At 40.2% G+C, this 16,301-nt stretch overlaps 1 protein-coding gene across 1 annotated transcript in view; it reads left to right on the forward strand.

The window, feature by feature from the left end:
* pwwp2b (PWWP domain containing 2B) overlaps nucleotides 1-15,446 on the forward strand; it is a 59,597-nt gene extending 44,151 nt beyond the window's left edge. Inside the window, exon 3 of the mRNA XM_076285260.1 lies at nucleotides 14,817-15,446. The gene's annotated coding sequence lies outside the window, so the exon portion shown is untranslated. The remainder of the gene's footprint in view (nucleotides 1-14,816) is intronic.
* The last annotated feature ends 855 nt before the right edge of the window (nucleotides 15,447-16,301 follow it).

A 16,301-nucleotide genomic window follows, 5' to 3' on the forward strand; every position in this document is an offset into this window, starting at 1 on the left:
ACGCACAGAACGGCCAGCATACAGGTAATTACGTCCCCAACTCATCTAAAATGTGGTGTCTTGAAATACTTTGGGTTCTACACCATAGATGGTAAAGTGACCGTTAAATATAATGTTAAAGAATGTATCTGTGGATTGTGGCTTTACATCGGTCGAAGTTGACTCCATGTCGTGGTGTCTCACGTAACTCAAAGCCAGGCAAGCTGAGGACAGGCGCTCTGTTCCATCGTCGTTATGGTAACCAAACAAGTCTTCTTCTGTCTAGGTTTGTTTCTACGTTTAAGTGTTGTTCTTCTATGTGGTCCACCTACTGGAGGGGAGTGTTTACAGCAGTTCCGTTTCACACATGCGCAGTCTACGCGTCACTTTGACGCGCGGTCTTAAATTTCGGTCGACTCAAAGAAAGCATGCTATAAAAATTACGCAATTCTCGTCACGCGCTCACCAGTGCCGCGTGCGCGGGACGCAGACGCAGACGCGGGACCGTACCATAGGCTTAAGACAGCGAGGAAAAAGTTAAAATACGCAATAAACCCGGGAAAAGTTGACAGGTTTGTTTCGGTCCCGGTGATTATTTGTGAAATTGTGCAAACGACAGCCTTTTCAAGGCATTTCAAGGAAGGAGTCGTAGCATGCAAGCTCCCAAATTGACCCAGTAGCCTAAGGCATCAATAAATTGTTGGGACTGGGGAGGGTCATGCGTTTTTTCTCAATCACTTTGGAGGGTCATAGAAAAAATTCTTGCTGGCGAGGGAGGGTCACGTCTTTTTTGACTAACGCTCCCAAAACTCCTCCGGTAGCCCCTTAATTAAATAAATAACGAACAGTCCCTAATTGATTAATAGCCTAGGCCTACACCAGCAATTGTTGAACATTGACCTGTACAGGACATTGACAGTAGCCCAGCCTAACAAGTAAATGTTGCAAAATACATCAAAAGACGCAATTAATCAGAAATAAATAATGTAATCTGCATCGCTTTATTTAACAAACTGCAAGCAACAAGAGCATTGAGTTCGCTGTAAGGCCAAACCCAAGAGCAAAGCCTATCTGTTAAGGCAGTCGATAGGCTATATAACGAGCTGTGTGCCTGGAAAGACGATAGATGACGGCTCTGGTCATCCCATACCCTCCCCCCTCTTCCTGTAGCCTACCATTATGAAGGCCTGTAGCCTAAAACGACTCGTTGCCGTTTTGTTTTCACGTTAAGCCCCCCTCCCCATCCCCTTCTTTCACAAGCAGTGGAGGAGCACGGGGCACAAAGTAACACACTTTGGTAGACAAAGGAGGGTTCTCCGCGCTTCTGTCGTTTGGCCACAATCCGTTGCAACCAGGCCAGGACAGATATTTTAGAGAGAAGGAGAGACGCCGGTGCAGCTCAGATGTCTTCTTAATTTTCTTTATTCTTTAGTAAAAGGTGCAGAACATTATTAAACTTTGACTAACAATTCGATGTGTCGATGTTTTTGACTAACGAACATCGAAACGTTAGTCAAAGTTTAATACAGCCCTTGCTGTCGAATGCGCCGTCTGGTTTGACCGTGGAACTCCACAGCGGACTATGCTGCCCCCAAGCGGCTGCAGTTGTACTTACATTTCACCATTCACCATGATCGTGAATGAAGTGTCAATTTTTAACGGGGACCCACTGTACTTATTCTCCCCACTGTATATTTTCTAAAAGCATACGTATAAACTCTAGATGTGATGCATGCATGCATGGGTAATGTATTGTGACTGTTCGGGGGTTCCATGTTCCATATGTGTTGTGCATGCATTACTTGAAAAGAACTAGCTCCAGTTATGTATGAACAGTGAAGGTAACGATCTCTTAAACATGTGAAAAACGTGAACTTGAAGAAGTGAAAATTGAACAATATGAACTATGACTATTGAACAACTTGAAGCTACATCTATAAGTGTGAACATGCTTAACAAAATATGGGAACAAAACATGGGAACTAAACGTGCATTACGAATATAATCAGTGGGAGCCCTGCTTATGGAATGATGGAAGACAGTCACACCCTCAGTGTGTTTGAAATGTCCAGTCGATTGCGCAATTTAGTCTTGCAGTCATTGCCGAAAACCCAGCCTCGCATATAGGTGGTGGGAAATGGTAGCAACGTTTCAGCGCTTTTACGGCTATCTCGGGATATTCTGCTTTGTTTTTGATCCAAAAACCCGCCAGAGAGGTTTCCTTATAGACACTCTTAAGACCACCGTCATTTGCAATTTCGATCAACTGCTCTTCCTCCTGCGCTGACAAGTTAGGACTATTTGGGATATTGACAAATGGGTTGCGGACCCACTCATTGGTTTGCCGTGGATCTTTGGAGGATGGGAAGTAACGCTCAAACTCATTTGAAAGCGCAACAAGGTGATCGCGCACCAGCTGCGAGAGAAAGGGCCCTGCCTCAGTCTCTCCCAAAACCCCCACTACTGTTTGGAACATATCAAATACACCCCGGTCCACTCGTCGTCCCCACAAATCAAGCTTGGCTTTAAATGCAGCGACTTTATCTGCCAGTTTAAAGACAGTCGTCATTCTCCCCTGGAGTGACACGTTGAGGTCATTAAGCAACCCGAATATGTCACACAGGTAAGCGAGTTTTGACACCCAGTCCTCATCACTAAAATGTGCAGCTTTTTTTCTGTAAGAAATCTCGGCAGCGGCTCTCTCAACTCAAACACTCTGGCCAGTGACCTGCTAAAGATGCTTTTTTTTGTTGCTCATTCTAGCAGTTTAGCTAAATTCGTGTGACATACCGTTCGCCAAGAACTGATCAAGTGAAGTGAGCTGACCTGAGGCTGCGCAGCGCTGAAGGCAATATGTAAAAGTGTTGAAGGCGGGACAGAGAGACGTAAGAAAATAGACCTTGCAAAATGCAAGCATGCGTGCAATCAAACAACTGCATATAGGCCTATACCATGTAAAAACGTTAGTTTAGTTGCCCGCTGCCCGGTACCGGTGGTTGGGGACCGCTGCCCTAAACTATATATTTTCTTAAAGCATATCACTTGTAGATGAGATATGAGATATTTGTGTAAAGCGCTGCAACGTGAGAACAGTCTAGTAATTCACTAACTTAAGACTTCAGTGCCATCATATACGTTTTTTTACACAACAAATACAGAAAGGATGGAGGCGGCAAAAGTAGAGGAGTCATTTCAGATGGGGCAAGAACAAGGTGTATGCTTGTCAAAACGTAGTCCTACCCTGCATTAGAGGAGCTGATCATCATACCAAGCACACTTGCTGTTTAAAGTCATACACCACGGTAAACTAAAACTAAAATGTTACAAAGGTGGCAAAAATAATATAGGGTATTATTAGCCATGACATTACTAGGCTATGAATTGTTCGTTAATTTATTTTATTTTTTTTGGGGGGGGGGGGTTACAAACTTATTCAAAATCATCCCCCCCTCTGGTTTTTACACAAATCGCACCCTGTAGCTAACTGTATCTGGATGTTGCTATCAGAGCAAGACATTAGAGATGGCGCATGCCGTTCGGTGATGCCTCGTATAAAAAAAAAAACGGATTTAAGTGGCACCGAAATGAGACGCCGAAATCTACGTTGTTATTCGATGTAGTTACTACCGCTTGCGTCGGCACCGGTGCCTTATTAGAACCATGTTTTGGGGGCCCAACCCTAGTTAAGTATTTATCCTAGTCATTGTAAGTACTATTTTCACATGCTATGTATTGTTTTTTTCAGCAGAGTCTATGCTACCTAGATCTGCCACCATTTCATGTATTAATACTTGCTTTGATTTGATTTGATTTGGCCTGATAGCGCTCTGTGACGTATATGTGAAAAAAAAATCAGGTTTGTGTGTTCTCACATGCAAATTTCTTTTGTGTTTCTCGTACACTACGAATGTGTTTCCCACACTGGCAACGTGAAACGTAGCCAGAGTCATAGAGTGCAACTTTATGAAGCAGGGGAAGACGCCCAACTTGTCGATAAAGGTATCGTCATCCCACTCCAGTGAAATCGCTCCATGCTCGCTCCAGTTTAAAAGAAGGAGAAATAAATACAAGCCGAATTGTCACCTCAAACAGAAAACTTAAATCCCAAAGAACTAAGAGCAACGGCAATTTCACTCATAGAACATTTATTTTAAAATGATACTGATAGTGCATCAACGAACAAGCTTGGCAACGTCAATACACATAAACGTAAAATTAAAGGGATCAGTGGGATTAATTGCCTAAAGAATACTGGCTTAGCATCCAAGTTTTACTTTCAGCCTTCTACTTCATATGAAGCATATTCAAATTGCTCATGTTTTTCTTTGCTCTCCGTAACACACTCATGTTTCCGCGAAATGTGTCTTCTTAGATTCCAAAATGAATCTTTACTCACTGAAACAGTGTCACCACATGGTCTACATTGTATCTAGTTGTTTTGTAGGAATAATACACTTGTATGACTTATCAGTTTCCTTTCTAAAATATTTAGCAAACTCCATCCCCATCAACGATATCTTTGAAATTTTGAAAACAACGGTCTTGGTTTTATTAGAAAGACATGAATTCTGGGTGGATTTGGGCATGCCTCAGACTCATGGTGTGAGCAGTATCGGAGCGAAATTGGAGGGGAACAGAGCGGCCGCTCCGGCCTCTAAATTAAAAAGCGATCCACGCTTCAACAAAATTCCTTCCGCTCCTCTCACTAGCTCTGATCTGTCGTTTACAATTGCTCATCCACTCGTCACTTTGTGTCAGAAATTAGCGGAGGATAAACTCGTCCTTACGCCTCTGTCTGTCTCGAGGCATGCGGGCTCTCTTATTACACACGGCATCTCGCCAGAATTTAAAAGAAATCTGTCCGACAAACTTAACAATAACATGTTTAAAATAAATGGTGCATATTTTGCAGAAAAATGAATGTCTCCTTGTTCATGCCCTTTAGTCAATGGTTAGGCTACTAATCAATTCCTAGTTTACTTTTGAGTATTATAATTGCCACCCACTGACCTTTTTGGTATGGCTGTAGTATCTGTAGTCTCAGTATGCTATACAAGCAATAAGTATGCAGGTAAGTGACTAGTTAAAATCAGGAATGGATTAATGAACAGGCCTAGGTCCCCAGGAGCTCTGGTGCTCTACACAAAGATGCTACTGTAATATAGTCTTGTATTGGGTTTGTTCATCTCATGTCTGAATGATGTCCATTTATATCCACAAAAGTCACCAGAATCTAAGGGACTATTTATCAAAATCTTCTCCCAGGGGAGCACACTCCTGGATCCCGCTTGACAATTATGAGAAAGATTTCTCACATGCAAGTGGAACCGAACAGGGTTAACACAGCAATACTAACTCGTTGCAGTGTGCGATATATAATGGGCAGTTCATTTCGCGTTTTCAGAATCAGTCTTCGGATGGAAACTTTCCCATTTCAGCCCGCTTGTGTTCGCCCTTGCAAGTTGTGGTCGCTGACGTTTCCTTTTTGACATTTTCCTTATCTAGCCTACAGCAAGCGCATACATCAACAATAACAATGAAAGTGTTCTCGTTGACTGAAATGGAGGGAAATCGGTGATTTGGAGTCAAGTGAGGTGGAAAGTTATATAAATTACTCAGATAGACCTACAATATTACATTTTGAAAATTAACTAACTAAAATAAAATACATGGAGAGAGAAAAAGTGATTGCCTCAGTGGGTGACTGAGTAGAATTCCAGAATCAGGTGCTCATCAGGATCAAAAGGAATGTATGTCAAAAAAGGAGAGAAGGGCTCGGAAGCGACCGAAACGCGTCGGCAGGTTCAAAGTAAAATAAAGGACTTTTATTAATTTATAAGAGTGCCTCGGATCTCTTCTCTCCTTTTTTAAAATAAAATACATTTTAATTAAATGGGCTACTCATTAATTATTTTCAAAAGCTGAGACGCATCAGAGGGATCAAAGAGCCGCATGCGGCTCCGGAGCCGCGGGTTGGCATGACCTCAGAGGCTTTTAGCATGACCATACACATCAAATTTGGGGCTGTTCAGAACATCTCAGCCGAAGATATAGAAAGAATTCTGTGACTTTGCTGTAACTCCGTTACCATATCTGGATTTACACATTTTAACCTGATAATATTTCCCAGGGCTCTACACTAACATTTTTTTTCAGGAGCACTTGTGCGCCCAAGTTAAAAAATTTAGGAGCACAGACAAAAATGTGGGCGCACAGTCAGTTCTGTACTTAACTTACACACAATCTAACATTATACTGCAGCTAACAGTTAAACATGCCAGTGCACCAATTGCGAATATTAAGAATGACTGACAACATTTAGGCTACAGGAAAAAGATCAATGCCTACTTTATTTTCAGCCTGTTCTATTTTCCTACATTTTGTTAATGTAAAATAATATAATACATTGACATATTTGCATTTAGCCTGTTTATTAAGTATCCTGCCAAATGTAGGCTAATTTATTTATTTGTGAATCCATCTATAACTAATCCAAATATGCCCATGGTGACCTATCTGACAGCATACTGCCTAATACTACTACTAAAACAGTCCATTTTCTCTTCCACAAAACCCAACATAGGCTAATCAAGGATATATGTTTTATACTTTTAGTTTTTAAGTGAAATATCTGCATTGATGGGGGCAGTAGGCAAACGTTAGGCCTAATTTCGTTTTGCACTTCAGCTTGTATTCGGTGTAAACAAACAAGCATGCGTGGAAGCCTGGAGTTGTCAGTAGCGTTCTACCTTTGAATAAAATGGGAGTATTACGGGAGGCTACTTTTGTGCCGGTTCGCTACAGCTATATTTTGCATATTGCAGCCAATACATCAACTGGGCTAAAAGGCATGTTAGGTTACCTTTCCTTCTCTCACTGCATTCTCAGAATCTCATCCTGTTCCTCCTATATCCAATGACTTCGGTGGATAGAAGAACTAATTTCTTCAATCTTTGCATCTTGGCTGGCTAGTCTAACTTTCCGCTTTTTCTGCGCGCTCTTGGATTTGATAGAAGCGACTACTAGCAAGTCACAACGCGAAACTGCTAACGTTGATGGGAGGTGCAGTTTTTATGCTGCATTCGCGACGTGATTCTATGGTTTGCACCAGTAATGTTTCTCGATGTTGCGGTGTATTTTATAGACAAACATTGACATGGTTAGAAGTCATTCGCACCAGTGCGCCTAAATATTTTTTTGCACTCGCACGGCATCATTTTTACTCGCATGTGCGAGTGAAATGGGTGCACTGTAGAGCCCGGTTTCCTAAACTTGCAATTTGAAATGAAATACTAAATCAAGTGTCCTACCATGGTGCATTTTTGCGATTAATGCCATTGAGGGAGTGGGGGAAAACATCATTTCCTGGTAACGGAGTTACAAAACAGTTTTTTTTAAATTCTCCTAAAACCCCTTTAGATATATTTTTTTCTTAATTTTTATGTCAAAACTAAACAAAACAGGTTAGAGTTTTGTTGTTTCTAAGTGATTGGTAATCATACCAGATGTGTTTTGTAGAGATGTTTAAAGTTTTATTTTTACCCTAGATGTTAACATGTGTGTGGTCTTCCCCACATGCAATAAAACAGCTCAATTACTGTACTGTGGAGTGATTTCTGGGCTTACACAGCCTCCTCTCTCCCAATGAGCTCACCCCCTCCTGTGGGCCAAATTTGCTAAAACAAAGTTTGACCCTAAATGGCACCTGTACCTAGGAAGTGTAAGGGGGGAAAAAACAAGAAAAACACAACATATGTGACCCTGCAAGGCGAAACCAGACGTTTTGGTATATTTTTCAAAATTAAGTTATTGTACTCACATGAACGGGCATAAACTAAGCTTTCCAACGATATGTACTGTATATCGAGGTTATTGCAAAAAGTATCGCTAAGATAACCGCATCCAAAGTTGGCATGGTTCTATCATGATACGTCAGAAGAGCAGAAAATCACCTTTTTAAGTAAAAATTGTCATGTGCGATAGTGTGAGGGAACAGCTATGATTAGCCTTACGGTAGCGTGACTTTGAAGCGGATGACTGACTATGCAGTTTCAATCGTGCAATGAGTCTCTTTCTGCCCCCTAGTTAATACCTGGGACGGTCATAAGGTGTCACTATAGAATATAATTAATGTATTTCGGGGGAAGTAAGGGGAGAGGAAGTTCTGTGTGCACACAGATTGTGTATAGCCTACTTTTAAAATGTGCTAACCTACTTCAATGGAAAACTTCTCCAGGGGCCTCATTTATAAAAGGGTTGCGTAGAAACCATCCTTCATCTGATCTTAGATCATTTCTGAAATGATCGTACGTGTGATTCAGAGAAAACGAACGGACGCACAAAAAAACGTGCGTACGCCACCCTTCCAGATGTGCCCATTATAAATCACAAATGAACGTCAACTTGTGCGCAGCCGGATGGTTTTAGGTCTCCGCCTTGTAAACACCCCCTCATCAATATCATTAGCATATGTGTTAATGAAATCAATGGCCTAAATGCTGTAGCTAATGTAAAATTATATATTGAAAACATTGTATAGGCCTAGCCTTTGCCATCTGATGTTAACTAGCCTATATGCGTCAGTTCGAATAGCTTACCTAATTATGTTTTTTCCATCAAAGCTTTCTGGAAAGAGATCTTATGCATCCATGTCTATTGTCCTCTGCTCGCTTTCATTCCTTTTGCTTGCAGTAATGTGAATAATCAACATTTCGTATGTTTAGGCCTACTTTGTAGAAAAAAAAAGGGTAGGCCTAGCTTATGAAGGAAAGACCTCTAGGCCTATATAATCCTGTACATTATGGTACAGTAGGCTACTGTATGTATCCAATATGACCCACGGTAACCTGATTTAGCCTACAAAACAGAGGACTAAATTATAAGCGTGATATGTCATGTAGGCTTAACGTTTCTTTTAGGGTAGGCTATGTTTTTGCTGAAAAAGTAGCCTAGTTCGCCGGTCATTTTTCATTCATTCTGCATATCTTTGCTATCATTTTCTTTCAATAATGTCCAATGGCTTAAACATTGTCCTTTATTGTTTGCTTTAGGCTTACCTTTATATTTTATCCTACATTATTCAACTCACCTATTGTCATCTGATCTTGGGCACTGCCAGTCAAAAAAAAGAAAACAGGTGCGCGTTCTGCACCTCTTTACGCAACTCCGACGCAACACTAAATATGAAGATGCCCTGCTTTCAGAGGATAACTTCCGTCCCTTGGTTGTGTAGGCTATATATGATATAAAATATCTATAGTCTACATTGTATAGCTTACAGTCAAATATTACCTTTCTGTTACGAAGCTGGGAATAGGCCTATGAGCGCAAATTAGGATGTAGTGGAGGCTAAACGCGAGTAAACGCAGTTTATCCACCTCTGAAATTTCATAAATAGAGTTTAGGCCTACCCACCTCTTATTAGAGTTTATCCACCTCTCAAAAAAGTTTATTCACTTTTAACATTCAAAACTGTATGATCAAATACTATCCTATATTCCCAATACTGCACAATAACCTCCAACATTATCAAACTGTTCGAATGCCTTTTTGAATGCCTTCCTTTCCTAAACGAGGGCAATTGGACATTTGATGGTCAATATTAGATTGGTGAAAACACTAAATATACTAGATCACCTGTAAGAATGTTTCAATTATTCTATCGTAGGTCTTGGTGTTTTTTGTTTAGATATTGTGAAATAAGTAAGCTATACGTCTTTTCACTTTCCTAAGTGGGCTATAGTTCTCATTAGCAGTTTTATGCCAAACCATGAAACAATAAGCTGCGTCCAAAAACGTCTTTAAAAATCTTCTGATATTGATCATGCATATGGCAAAGAAAGACATGAGATCGTTGGTCTTGGAATTTTGAAAATGCATCGCACTTAGACCTCAGATTACTTGCAGTACCCCGGCATTACCACAAGGAAATGGTCGTACGTCAAGTTTGAACCTGACGTGGAGATAAGCACTTTTCCACGTCAAAGACGTTTTTTATAAATCTGAGCGTTGGCATGGATTTGAGCGTACGCACCGTCTAAGATCAAATCTGTGCGTAAGAATGCTTTATAAATGAGGCCCCTGGTCCCTAAAATGACGCCAGGATATTTCTAAAAGTTTGTGCTTTTGACCGTTCGTGCCCTGAAAGGCAAGTCTTTCACATTCATATTTGGTTACATCTGCCAAGAACAATATAGAGCTGTATTGAGTAACGAGTAATGAGTAGCCTAATGAGTAAATTAGCTCTACCGTACCCTACCGTAAACCCTTATAGCGGCTTGGACAAAGGGAATGACTGCTAATGTGTTGAATCTTCACCTAAATAAAGAAAGGGTTTAACAGTCAAAATGTATGTTTATCCGTGAAATTCAAACATGTGCAGAGAAGGGGGGCTACAGGGGCTCTAGCACCTGCCCTTTTGCCCCTTTGATGTCCAAGTGCCCTTTTGACAAGACCCGTTTTTTACTTTTTAAAATTTGTAATACTTGGCCCCGGCCGTGGTGCGACTGGCTGGGGCACCTGCACCGTACGCCAGCGACCCGGGTTCGAATTCTGCCCCGTGGTCCTTTCCGGATCCCACCCCGACTCTCTCTCCCACTCGCTTCCTGTCATTCTTCACTGTCCTGTCATTAAAGGCATAAAAAGGGCAAAAAAATATACTTATAAAATTGTAATACTTCCGCTAGTTCCAACATGAATATTCGCTAAAATGTCTCATTAATAGTTTGTGAAATTACAAATTTACAAAAATAACAATTTTCTGTGTTAATTGAAATGCCTTGCGGCCACCAATCTGTGACGTCATACATTCAGTGAACTCTCAGAAGGTGCACGAAGGCACAGTGCTGCAGGAGACGTTTGGGAGCACGGTAAGGTCACTTGGCAGTTAGCCTATCTGAACATGCAATAGTATTCAGCTTAGAGATAGAGAATAAAATGTTTAAAGTTGTTTCATGTTTAATGAAGTAGGCTATCAAACCCGTTTTAATCATGTCATGGTCCATCCATTTCAATAACCTGGCAGCTTTGAAAATCTAAGGCTGAACGTTCATAACATATTCTGTTTAGGTTACTATGTTATAGTAGCTTAGGTTAGTAGACCTAGTTCATAAAACCTTTTCTAAATTGTCATAAGCCGACGACATAGGCTACTGTAGTTGTTTAACTAACCCAACTTCACACGTCGTTCTCTGTTTACAGTAGGCTACATTACGCGTCATTTCATTCAGTGGCCACACGCACAGCACGTGAATCTGCAAGACACCAGCTTGCTAATGGTGGTAGTTCACTGTGATAAACATTAAAATTATAGCCTGACAAGCCAGACTAGGCAATAACATATTTGCTGCCGCTAGGGTGCGTCTAGATTTCTAGGCTATTAAAATTAGCTTTGAATTTAATCAATAAGATGTAGCCGTATAGCTTATGATCTCTGTGTAGACAATAGCCTAATGAAAACTGAAAAGACCTATCTGTCTGTGCCCTGGCTACAGTAGGCCTACAGTACATGCACTCCTATTGAATAAATATGAAAATTTATAAAATGTTTATCAGTACATTAGACTTCTTTACATTATTTCATCAGGAAGCTTCTCCAACACACATCCCCAACATACTTACAGCACACTGCCCCCCCCCCCCCCCCCCCCCAATACACAGCACATTGTCTCATGAGGAAGCTTCTCCAACACACATATTGCACACTGCCCTCCCCACATACACAGCACACTATCCCATCTCCCCTGTCATCCCCCCCAACACACACACACCAAGACCCCTGGCAGTTGGGTTAGCCCCTTGAGCCGTGGATCTGCCCAAGGTTTCTTCCTTGGTAAGGGAGTTTTTCCTTGCCCCTGTTGCTCTTGGGTGCTCCTTGTTGGTGCCCCCCACCCAATCCCAATCCTCCCCCACCTTTTTTATGCAGCCCTTGCCACTTAATCTACTAAACCCCTCTTCTACTGCACTTTTTACCCCCCCCCCCCCCCATTAATGCACAAATAGGCTGACACCAGACATAATTTCACTGCATTTCTTACTTTCAGTAACTATATGCATGTGACAATAAACTTCCTTGTATCCTTGTATCTTGTGTCCTTGTACTTTGCAAATTGCTAAACCATATAATAGCCTGTCCCACCATCATCATTGAAATAGCATAATGCTAGAATTTAAATGCAAAAATAAAAAAAATGTCCAGCTCAGGTTCAGATGATTAAAGCTTTATAGGCTAGGGAATGTAAAACTTAAGTTCCAGTTTACACCATTCAAATTGTGTGTATCTTTTCTAGCTTTTGTATGCATTATGTTCTATAAAACATGATATTATATTCTGCAGTGCAAAGATGCCCACTAAAGACAAGTTTTAAATAAAGTTCTGAAAATTTTGTTCCATGTGCCCTTTTTTTAAATTTGAGCCCCTGCCCCTTCAAAAGTCTTTGCACGCCCCTGGTGAAATTTGTTCACAATATGAAAGTGTAGACTGTATACTGTCGAATTATGTGAAAGAGTGAAATTCAACATTTTAACCTGTACGTTTGTTTATCGTGGATTTTCTCAAAATAGCACCGTGCGCAAAGCGACTGGTTTCGCCTTGCAGGGTCACATATAGACATATCATGTTTGCCAGGCTCCCTAATAATAAGTATCAAATAAGTGTTCAATTGAGCTGTTATTATGTTGTTGTGTGTAGCCTATTCTATTTAGCTTGTGATATGGAGGGGAAACCTTTGTGGCACAAACATTTCATAACACTTAATTAATTAGCCAAATGTTATCTTAACCCTCTAACCGCCCATGTCGCAATATTGCGACAAGCGTCATTACTGAATAAAACAGACGATATACGCGAGTACAGTGTAAAATCTCATTTGTACTCTTGACCACTAGTTGGCAGACACCCAGAGCTTCGATTCAAGCTCGACCTTTTTTTTAAAAAGTTTTCAGGAAGCTCGCGAAAACACGCGAGAAACACACGAAGAAGACGTGCATTTCCTCCATAACGCGGAAGCGATGCGGGCCTTAGTTTTGCACAAATTGAAGCAGAAATACACCAAATGTTGAAAAAAAATTCATGTGTGATGAAGTCTTGGATCTGTTATTCACCTATTCTGATTCTGAAGGAGAATATGATCGATCGTCTATTGACTGATAGTCACGGAGCGTCTGTGAATGGAGGTGCGTCTTTTTCGACAGTGTCCACTAAGCATACCATGCTTATTTCGACCCTCTGCCCAACATAGTTGGAGGTGCCAGTGACAATAGTGATGATGGTGTCCGTAATGGACGTGGTATAGACAGCAGGAGTTGTAAAAATAGGGCTCTGAAGAACTTCAGTCACCCGCGATATGGAACTGATTTGACCAGGCTACTTTATTGCATAGGGTTTGTGATTATATTAATAGTTTACTATTGTTGGTTTACATGTGACTGTTTTCCTGTTAATTTGTTATGTTGGTGAAATGACAAAAAAAGAAAGTAAAACTGCTCAAATATGTTCAACATTTAATATTTACTGAAATGTGCATAATTCACGGTGGTTGCCATCCAGTGATGTCATAATATGCAAATTAGATGAGTAAATTTACCCCCTTCATAAACTTCTGGTCATACTCAATGATTTTCACATTTACAGTAGGACTTTATCTCTGACCACTTGCAAGCCAAGGCCTTTTGAAATTTTGATGTAAAAATCCAATTTATTAATTTTTAAACCCTGGCGGCTTAAGTAGATGACAAGCAGCTGACCACCAACAATCCAGCTGTGTTCTTCTTCAACCCCAAAACAGAAAAAGTTGGGATGTTGTGTAAAATGTGAATAAAACCGGAATGTACTGTAATAATGTGCAAAAATCTTAAACTCATATTTAGTTACAAAATGGACACAGACAACGTATCAAATGTTGAAAATTACAAATTTGATTATTTTATGGAAAATATATGTTAATTTTTAATTTGATACCAGCTACATGTTTCAAATAAAGTTGGGACAGGGATAACAAAATGCTGGGAAAGTTGTGTAATAATAAAGAAAACAAAAGGAGGAATGTTTCACAACTAATTAGGATAACTGGCAACATGATTTGGTAGGAAAAAGAGCATCCCAGAGTGGAAGGGTCTCTTAGAAGTAAAGATGTAAGGGTATTCATCACTCTGTGTAAGCCTGTGTGCACAAATGATGAAACAATGTAATTTGAATGCTTCTTTTAAACATGTTGCTGGCGTCAAATTCAAAATTAATAATATTTTCCATGAAATTGTCCAAAATTTCATTTTCAACATTAATATGTTGTCTGTCCTTTTTGCTGCTATATATGGGTTTACGAGACTTGTATATTATCACATTCTGTTTTTATTGGCATTTTACACAATGTCCCAACTTTTTCTGTTTTGGGGTTGTAACATTAGCTAACCAGCTAAGAATTGCATGCATGCTGCTAACTGTTACCTTTTCTTTGTTGACTTTGTGGTGATAACACGTTCATTTGTATGCATGAGTATTAACCTTTCATAACCTTTCTTTTGCTGAACTGTCATTTGGCCGTAGCCTATTCAGTGCTGCTGCAACAACCTTACCTTCTGAAGGCACCCTTGCCACCATCATCTATGTTAATTCTTGATATGATTTTATTCTGTAACTCCATACATTGTAAATCTGAAAGCCCTCATAAATTGATGTCATTAGCAAGTAAACATTTCTTCACCCATCATAGATAGAGGTAGGTTTGTGATAAATGAAAAATGTGGGAAATGTGGGCATTATAGCAGAAGGCTGTTTTTTATGAGGAATGATTCCATATATCTAATTATTTCTCTGCAATGTTTTTTGATTTTTTTTCTAGGTTCACATGATTGCTGAAGGCTAGAAATACTCTCAATGAGTAGTCATCTATTAAAGACACCTACAGTGACTTCTGCAAGTACAATAGGACACTTGAAATGATGTATGCTGCCAAATTGTGAAAATAGTTCTGGATTTGGGAGCAAAAGGCTGATGGATTTTTGAAGGGCAAAGACTGTTGAATTCACCATGGTGTGACAAAACTATAAAACTGAATGTATTTATGATCAGCAAAAACTATGATCCAGTAAGATATCTACACTGCTGCTTACTGATTTCATCCTTTTCTGACTCTGAAGTCATCTCTGGGTTTCAGTCAAAGAAGTGTTCTTAGTCTTTTTGTTATCTTTGAAGAAATAAAGATGTGAAATTAAAGGGACGTTCAAGTTTGTAGATTAAGCTTTATTTCCATATTCTTGCAACAATACCTTTATTCATGTGCTGCTGAAAAAATTGGTAGAAAGACTTTATATTGCTATATTGAGAGGTGATATTTCCCCCATCCCGTTGATTCATGTTTTGCAGCAATGTTGGAGCACCAACTGTTCAATCAATGGAAATACATTGCATAAGTTTTGTCAGTTGCATCCCTGTGAGTGCCACAGACCAATAAACTAATTTAAGTCACAAATGATCCTTGTGCATGTTCTTTTTGTCTCAAGACAGGTGATTTATTAGTATAAGTATATACTCTTGATCCCGTGAGGGAAATTTGGTCTCTGCATTTATCCCAATCCGTGAATTACTGAAACACACTACATACACAGTGAACACAGTGAGGTGAATCACACACTAATCCCGACGCAATGAGTTGCCTGCTACAGCGGCGCTAGGGGAGCACTGAGGTGTTAGGTGCTTTGCTCAAGGGCACTTCAGCCGTTCCTACTGGTAGGGGTTCGAACCGGCAACCCTCCGGTTACAAGCCTGAAGCGCTAACCAGTAGGCCACGGCTGCCCCCTAATTAAGCAGTTAACTAATAAACAAATTTCCAGATATTATTTTCGCAAAACACTGAGGTGTATAGATTGAGGCATATTTAACAGTTTTCAACAAGTAAATTCACCTGTACAATTCAGAAATTAGAGTGATGTCTATGTTCCCACACACTCAAAACAGAGCTATGATTGTAAAAAGGAGAATCATAAATGATCAGACAAGTGCTCTCTTTGAACAAGCACTTTCACTAAAGTCAAGTCAACTGTCAGACTCTGTAGAAGACTTATTTGATCACTTTAATGCAAAAATGGCAAACATTATGGATGACATTGATTCATTACAATTCAAGAAAGTTAAGGACAAACAGAAAGCACCATGGAGGCAAAATCCAGCAGTTAAACTTCTAAAAAGAGAGTGTAGGAAGACTGAAAGAAAATGGCGTAAATACAAACTTCAGATCCACTATGAAATCCATAAAGAGATGCTCCGCGCTGGACTTCCGGAGGCGCTAGAGCGAGATGGACGTGTGAAGGAGAGCTCCTCATAGTCG

The sequence above is a fragment of the Alosa pseudoharengus genome, unplaced genomic scaffold (genome assembly GCF_046254945.1).
Source record: "Alosa pseudoharengus isolate Yale_2024_CS ecotype anadromous, Long Island Sound unplaced genomic scaffold, YU_APseudo_1.1 YU_APseudo_1.1_scf_15, whole genome shotgun sequence".
In the NCBI taxonomy this organism is placed as follows: domain Eukaryota; kingdom Metazoa; phylum Chordata; class Actinopteri; order Clupeiformes; family Clupeidae; genus Alosa; species Alosa pseudoharengus.